Source organism: Orbicella faveolata, unplaced genomic scaffold (genome assembly GCF_042242905.1).
Source record: "Orbicella faveolata isolate gen_17 unplaced genomic scaffold, um_ofav_v1 contig_48, whole genome shotgun sequence".
NCBI lineage: Eukaryota > Metazoa > Cnidaria > Anthozoa > Scleractinia > Merulinidae > Orbicella > Orbicella faveolata.
In genome coordinates, this window is record NW_028301578.1 from 565,001 (window position 1) to 573,034 (window position 8,034).

Below are 8,034 nucleotides of genomic sequence, written 5' to 3' on the forward strand. Positions count from 1 at the left end.
CTGGAACTCTTCGTGGAGGGTGCACAACTGGGGGAGCGGCAGGATCAACTGTTATGTGATATTCGCCCTGAAAGTAACCAACACCTTCAAAGCAACCCTTGAACTGTTTGAGCACCTGCTCTTCAGCAAATGGATCTGGGTCGCAGATAGGTCAAGGTGGAGTGCTTGGCTTGGAAGCCCTTTCGTGGTTTGTGATGCTGAAATTCATGGTTACCATGTTCAAATTTGTACATGTTGGTAGGCCTAATATGGTTGGACCATCAGCATCAACAACATGAAATGGGTATGATCTACAGGAGCCACCATATTCCAGTTTGAGTACACAAGTGCCATGATGACCAACAGCATGTCCACCAAATGCAGTGATGATGGTGCTAGATAGTGTGAAGCTAGTGGGAATGCCACCAGGCTTACAGGATGCATTTGGGAAGAGCGAGTTGTACGTACTCAGAGGGATAACGTTTCCCTCAGCGCCATTGTCAACCTTACACAAGAGCGGTTTCTTACAATGATCTGAGACCACTTCCACCTTTAGGAATTGGCTTGAGTGTCATTCTTGGTGACCTGATTAACTGACAAGGTATGGAAGTATAGCTGATCTGGAAATGATGTTTGGGGGCTGTCTACACTTGGATCACGAGCCTCAAGGCTATGGAAATGCTTCTTTCTATCAGGTTTCTCTTTTGGAAGTTTAGAATGCTTTTGATGACCACCCTTAGTCTTCCCCTTTTTGTCAGGTTTTGATGAACGAAGCACTTTTCTCCAGTGATTCTCTTTTCCGCATGCACCGCATTTTAAACCTTAAGCAGGACAAAAATATCGCTCCGAAATATCGTACTCGGTGCCGCAACATCCACACAAACGAATGGTGGGGCTGCGGGGCCAGAAGGAAGGGAGGATCACGATTTAGCGCGTCAATGTGAGTTGAAGTACCAGGTGAAATTTCTTTAATTTGGTTACTAGTTACCTCTTCAGTCCGGGCGATATCCAGAGCGGTATCAAGCGTGAGAGTGATGTCCTTGTCTAGGAGTTTGGTTTGCGTACTCTTGGAATTAGAACCAAAGATGAGAGCATCGATGATATGGTCATCAGGGCTCGTAAACCGACATTCTTCGACCAGAATTTGAATTTCTTCACAAATGAGTCCACTGTCTCACCAGGTTATTGCTTAAGGGTCCTTGAGATCCGAAAGCTGCTCTTCGGAGACAAGTAATTTTCAAAGCGAGTCCAGTAGGTATCGAGTTTCTTCTTCTCCGCGGCAGATAAAGCCCACGTGGAAACTAATTCGATGCCATCGTCGCCCGACCAGATGAGAAGGTAGTTTATTTGTTCTTCCACCGATTTTTCTTTCAGCGGGCCAGAGAAGTAAAGTTTGCACCGAGCTTTAAACTTCTTGAGCGCTTGAGGAGCGTCCGGCGAATGCCAATCCATAGGTCGGAATCGGTAACCCCGCGAGTTCCGCCATCTTGGTTCCGACGAGCGTGAAACAGGATTAACTATTGGCCTGGTTCGCTGAAGATACGGTAGCGGTGAGCAGTTCACAAATTGACAACCACTCCTGACACCATGTTGTAGTTCTCGAGTAAACTAGGAGGCGTACGGCGAAGGAAAAACACACGCTTAAATCACACGAGCACGATGTAGGAAGAAGTCACAAGTTACAGTATGAATAATGCTTATATATATATATCGGGGGCCTGGGACTAACAAGCGACCGCAGAGAGGAAGCTGAGACAGGTTTCTAAGCGATACTACGACATCCACCAACTGAAACTTGTTCAACTGTGTGTTTTAGCAGGACAGATACCCCAAGCTCCATCATCAGTGACAGTAGTGAATCAAGTTCTAGTGTTGTGCAACATGATGGAACTAGTTCATACTTAACAATTATAATAAAGTTTTCATATAACGCGCGCTCTGATTGGCTGAAAGAGCGTGCTTTATCAGAGAACAGAGCACGGGTTGATGACGGTAAGTTGGCTTTCAAATTTTTGCTTCGGAATTTTGACAAATTTGACCCAAATGAAACGTCCACTGTGATTCAGACAAACGCAATGGAAACGAGCTATTTGTCTGTAGTAAATATGGCTCACAGAGACCATTGTTAGCAACAGTAGTGTTAAAACTGTACTAAAATAACAAGTTTTGTTAGATTCCCGCCGACAAAACAAGTAGCGAAATAAATAAATTATCAACCTAAACAGTGCTTCGATAAAAGACATTATATTTGTTACGAAGGCAGAAATTATACTTAAGAAGTAAAACAACGACAGAAAACAACAACTGAACTGTCTCTGTTTACGATGAGAAGCTTTATTTTTGTGAAAATGCTCAATTGCTCAAACAACACTTACATGTATTGTAGTAACGCTCGTTCTCCGGTCATCTCAGCGAAGTGAACCGACGAGTGGTCAGTGTAAAGCTTGCTCTGATATTCTCTTCTGTGTTCGGAGTAGAACCAGTGGGAGCCGTTTAATCTTTCTAACTTTTACGCTAGTTCAGGCAATCTTGCTGCATGCGGCTACAAGCCGTAAATAACTGTAGCTCCGTTCAAATTCAACTCGGCATTTGCATTGTCATCCGCAAGCTTTGAGCTCCGCGTTTCGTAATTTCCACTGGAAAAGTGCACGTTTCCATGGGCCACAATACGGCCGGATTCCTCTGGACTATAAACCTTTACCTGCCTTTAGATCCGTATTTAAAATTTAACTTAAAAGCGAACTTCGAAGGCATCGTTCTTCTTAGGGTTCTTCTCTCGAAAGCCGCTCAAACTACTCGAAACTGAAAGCTTAGCTGAAGTCCAGTTTGTGATTGACAGCTGTCGCTTCGTTAGCCAATCAAACTACTTGAACAATTCTAACAAGGATTGTGATTGGCTTATTTTAGCGTGCTTTATCAGAGAACAGTTCACGGCTGACGCCACTTTTGCTCGTTTGGAAAATAAAGTTTGGTTTGAAAATTCAGCCAAATGCGTGGGGAAATTATCGGATTCTTTATCATAAAACAAATAAAGAAGCCTCGACTGTGCTCTGTTCTGTTGTAAAGCACTTAGGAAGCGGTAGAGCACTCAAGAAGTAGGGAAAAACACTCGACTACGTCTCGTCTTTTCCCCTACACTTCTTTCGTGCTCTACCGCTTCCTGCGTGCTTTACAACAGAACAGAGCACAATCGAGGCTTCTTTATTTGTTAATTAGATTATTCGCTCTCGATTTCTATGAGGTGATAGTTGATGAGGCCGAAGGCCAAATTGACTATCACCTCATAGAAATCGAGAGCGAATAATCTAGTTGTTTTAGTAGAATTGTTACTAAAATTTAGTTCAAATAACGATTTCCAATTATTTCTTGAGATATTGTTAAACTTTGCGCCTGAAAAAGATCGCTCGGATTGAATTTTCATTTAAAATTGAAGTTGTGTACCCACGCGCGTCAGTTTTTTCAATAATTTCAACCTTTTTAAAAGTCAAGAAACCGTAAAAGTCCTTCGTTTAGACTTCTCAGGAATTTAATTATCCATTTGCATCAAAATTTTCCTCCAAACCTTTGGAAAAACGAAAAAACGTCGCCTTTTCCTAGACGACCTCCAGCCACTGCACACTAATGGCTGATAGTGTTTAATGGCTCAGCCAACCAGATTACAGCATTTGCATAAGTATACTAGTAGAATTCTACTAATAAAACTTAGTGAGACAGGAAGAGGCACATGTGAAACTGTTCATTGCACTGTGGAAACAGTTTAAGGATTTAATAACTGAAGTAAAAAAGTCAAAAAAGGACATTTTGTATTTGAATTCAACAAAGAGTCAAAGGGAAAGGTGACAGGAGATCAGTGCCTCAGAAAATGGGGAAAGCTTGTCTCACATCATAAGGTGGTGGAAGACCATAACAAAAAGCCAGGAAACGAGCGGAAAGCTAGGACATTCTTTGAGGTTATGTCTGAGTGTTTCGAAAAAGATGTCACTGTCAACCCAACCTATACAGTAGAGAGCTCAGCCCAGAAATTGGGGTTACTTTCCTCTAGCAAAGACTGTGATGATCTGCAGCTGGATAAAGATGAAGATGAAGATGACACAGATGAACCAGAGAAAGTGCCACATGATCGAAAGAAGAGAGTAAGATGCCGCAAACGGCCAGGAAGCCGCTCATCAGCAGCAGACATGCTCAACTTTTTAAAAGACTATGCTGAAAAAAGAAAAAAAGTTGAGGAAGGAAAACTGAAGCTGGCTAGGGAGATAAATGAAGAGATGAAGGGCTTTTTCAACAGGTTCTTTTAATATATGGGGAAAAAAAGTGAGTCTATGTCAAATCGTGACAGATACATTGATTGTTTGAATCAGCTCCCGTTTTCACAATAGTTACCTTTGTAAGCTAGAAGTAAACCCTTGGATAGAATTGTTTGAATCTGTTGAACTGAATCATCAATTGAATAATCATCATGCTTAGAATGTTTCGTTTCAACAAGCAGTATACCCATGTTGAGTTTTATGGATGTTGGTTGTAATCCAAATTGTTCTAAAAGTGCTCAAGCCAGCTATAGAAAAATCTTTAAAAAAATGTTGTTCTTTGTGGGTGATGAAACACATTTTCAACAACATTGTTGTGTAGTCATTTAGGACATATTACATTTACCGAGACAGAGAAATACTCTCTCTCGTGTCACATATCTAATCTACTTTATTCATCATTATCATTCCCTTTATTCCGTACAATTCTACTTTCACGCAGAACCAGTACTTTTACATCATGCAGTAGTTTCACAATATTACAGTAACGAGTGATCGGCATAATAGCATAACGATGTTGCTATGGTAATCAGGCTACAAATATCTTTTTTGTCAAGCTTGGTTTGCTTTGTTGACAATTTCACAACTTTAAATTTGGTAAATAAAAGCTTTTTTGTCTGAAAAATGTTGAAACGTGAGATTACCTAAACAATGTAGACTGCACAGGGTCAGATCCATGACTTAAAGTGGCTGAACAACAGCGTGTTATTTTGAGAAGGAATAACATGTGGAACAGGTCAGGAACAAATATGTCATTACTTTATCAGTGCCATTTTCTTTTTTTTAGCAATCTTTGTACCCATGCTACCTGGCACCAGAAATGAAGACTGAGGAGCATGCGCAAAAAACTGTGTTTAGCCACCTTAAAGCAAGGTGGGTCATCATTCAGTGTTAGTCAATGGGGGGAGGGGGGCATACTCTTCTCCTTGAATTTGCCCCCTACAAGACACAAGAATCGCAGATTGCATGTACATGTATGCACTAGAAAACAATGAGGCAGTGCATTTTATAAGGAAAAACAAGACTTTTTCATCTTTTAATCTCATTTATTCAGAACCAAATTGCCATCAATAGCTGGGATTTAAACTGTTCTTACACTCCCAATAGCAATCCTTTCATAAACAACAATATTCATTAATTGAACTCTTTTAGCTTCTGCTACTCGTAGGCCATCTCGACCCCCTGGTGAAGAACCATTATTGGCATCACTTCCACGAGTACCGTCATCATCATCATCATCATCATCGTCGTCGTCGTCGTCAGTATTATCAAGAAAATAGCCCGCATCAAAATCATCCTTGAGAAGGCAGTAATTGTGCAAAACACATGAGGCTAAAATTAAATGAACCATCAGTTCTACATCTATATGATTTAGCAATCCCAACTTTCGCCAGCGTCCTTTTAAGAGGTGAATTGATCGTTCTACCACAGATCGCAAAGATGACAGTGTTTGGTTGAACTTCCGTTGTCTTGGAGTTAAGTGCCCGTTATCCCTAAAAGGGCTGATAAGCCACCTGAAAAGGAAAAGGTGTCTGTCTTTATATCGGACCATTTAGTTACCTTATAAGATCCGCGATACCGGTGCGATGCTCTACCAACTGAGCTATGAAGCCACACATTGGGAGCGAGGTCAATCAATTGAGTTCATAGCTTCCCGTGAGGAGTGAAATGATGTGAAGTATATATGAAATAATTCATATTTAAACTGCAGTTGTAGATGAAAGTGAAGAATGATCATCGCAGTAAATTTTCCGTGTTCGAATCCCGTTGAAGCCCTGATTTTTTGAGGCTTCTTCTTTCCAGTTGCTTAAATTGGAATATTTACTGCGATGATCATTCTTCACTTTCATCTACAACCGCAGTTCAAATATGAATTATTTCATGTATACTTCACATCATTTCACTCCTCACGAGAAGCTATGAATTCAATTAATTGACCTCGCTCCCAATGTGTGGCTTCATAGCTCAGTTGGTAGAGCATCGCACCGGTATCGCGGAGGTCACGGGTTCGAATCCCGTTGAAGCACTGATTTTCTCAGGCTTCTTTCCAATTGCTTAAATTGGAAAATTTACTGCGATGATCATTCTTCACTTTCATCACTGTGTTACTGTTAACATATAAATTCTCTTTACTTATTTCTTACATAATTATCCCACTAGTAGAAGGGAGGAATTCTTTGAATATCAATTCAACACAAATCACTTTGATGATTATTGTGTGGCCTCTATTAAGCCATAGTAGGGCAGGTGTTTAGAGAGGGTTCTTTGTCAAAATTAGGAGTTTTGAAAGAAAGGATTTTGCTCAGTCCGCCACCCCTCTGTTCATTATTTTTTTCATCCTTTTCCATTGTCTACACTTCTCCTCACTCCACACAGGTTGTACGTTCAGTTTCTTCTAGTTACTTTTAAGCATCTGTTTGTTTGTTTATGTTCCAATTTTCTAGCCAGAATTTTAGAAATGGTAGTTAAATGTCATCGCTCCTTCGTACATTGCGTGCCATTTATTTACCACAACTGCTACTAATCTCGCAATCTGATTGGCTAATTTGCCGTTGTCGATAAGAATCTAGACAACGCTGCTCGCGTCAATTTGTCACGCAATGACTTTTTCAACTCGCGCTCTTGCAAAAATATTTTCTTTTTTTTATTAGTTGATGTTGATTTATTAGTTGATGTGGTTTAGCGTTGTCTGTACTCTTATCGACAACGATACGCGTCATCACAGTAGTCAAAATTTGTTGTGGACTCACTCGGCTGCGCCCCGTGAGTCCACAACATTTTGGCCACTGTGATGACGCGTACTCGTTGTCGATAAGAGTACAGACAACGATAAACCACATTCAATTTGCTAATTTGATGATCAAAGTATATACAAGCTGTTTTTCTGTTTTTCGTCGCGGTGTTTCTAAAAGAGATAGAAACATGTTCTCCGTGTTTCTTTCGAGTTTTAGTATAAATCTACTAGCGTTTTATCACGAATGCCGTTCCCTGATTGGCTACGCTACTCACTATCTACTCTGTGATAGATAGTGAGTAGCGTAGCAGTGCGCGCTTGTTAACAAAATGACGGCCGCTTCTTGGCGTTTTCGAAGTGTCTGTGAAGAGGATTTAGATAAAGGTTTGAAGGAGTAGTAGATTTGTACTAAAACAATTAGATTATTCGCTCTCGATTTCTATGCGTAATAGTCGACTCGGGCTGCGCCCTTATTAACTATCACGCGATAGAAATCTCGAGCTCATAATCTAATTTTTTAATAGAAACACTTCTGAAAGTGTGGGAGGATTCGAAAAAACTGTGGATTTCTCGTTCTCCCAAACTTGCACTCGCTTGTGTTTCTATTTAACAAATAGATTCCATGTTGCCGTGTGTCTGTTCAGTAATAGATCACAGATGACGTCAAACCGTGGTAAGAACAAAAAAGTGGCACACGAGGCGATAGCAGAGTGTGTCACTGATGTTCTTACCACATTTTGACGTCTTCTGTGATCTATTACTGAATCTATAACTGTGATCTATAACTGAATAAGTCAAGTCAGTTTTTGTCATCAGAGCAGCCCTATGAGCCGAAAAGCTTGGATGTTGCCTCGAATATTACAGGAGTTGAAAACTACGCTCGGAAAACTTGGGGTTGCGGTCAACCTGGAGGCCATTCGATTCGAGTTTTGAATGAAAGGAGCGTTAGTGATGGTGGAAATTTGTGTCCTCTGTGGTTGGTGATTCTCAAATCAGTTTGAAATAGTGTCGAGACAC

General features: G+C 40.7%; 1 pseudogene; it reads left to right on the plus strand.

Moving 5' to 3' along the window:
- The first annotated feature begins 1,081 nt into the window (after window positions 1–1,081).
- LOC149095807 (uncharacterized) lies at window positions 1,082–5,563 on the plus strand (annotated as a pseudogene).
- The last annotated feature ends 2,471 nt before the right edge of the window (window positions 5,564–8,034 follow it).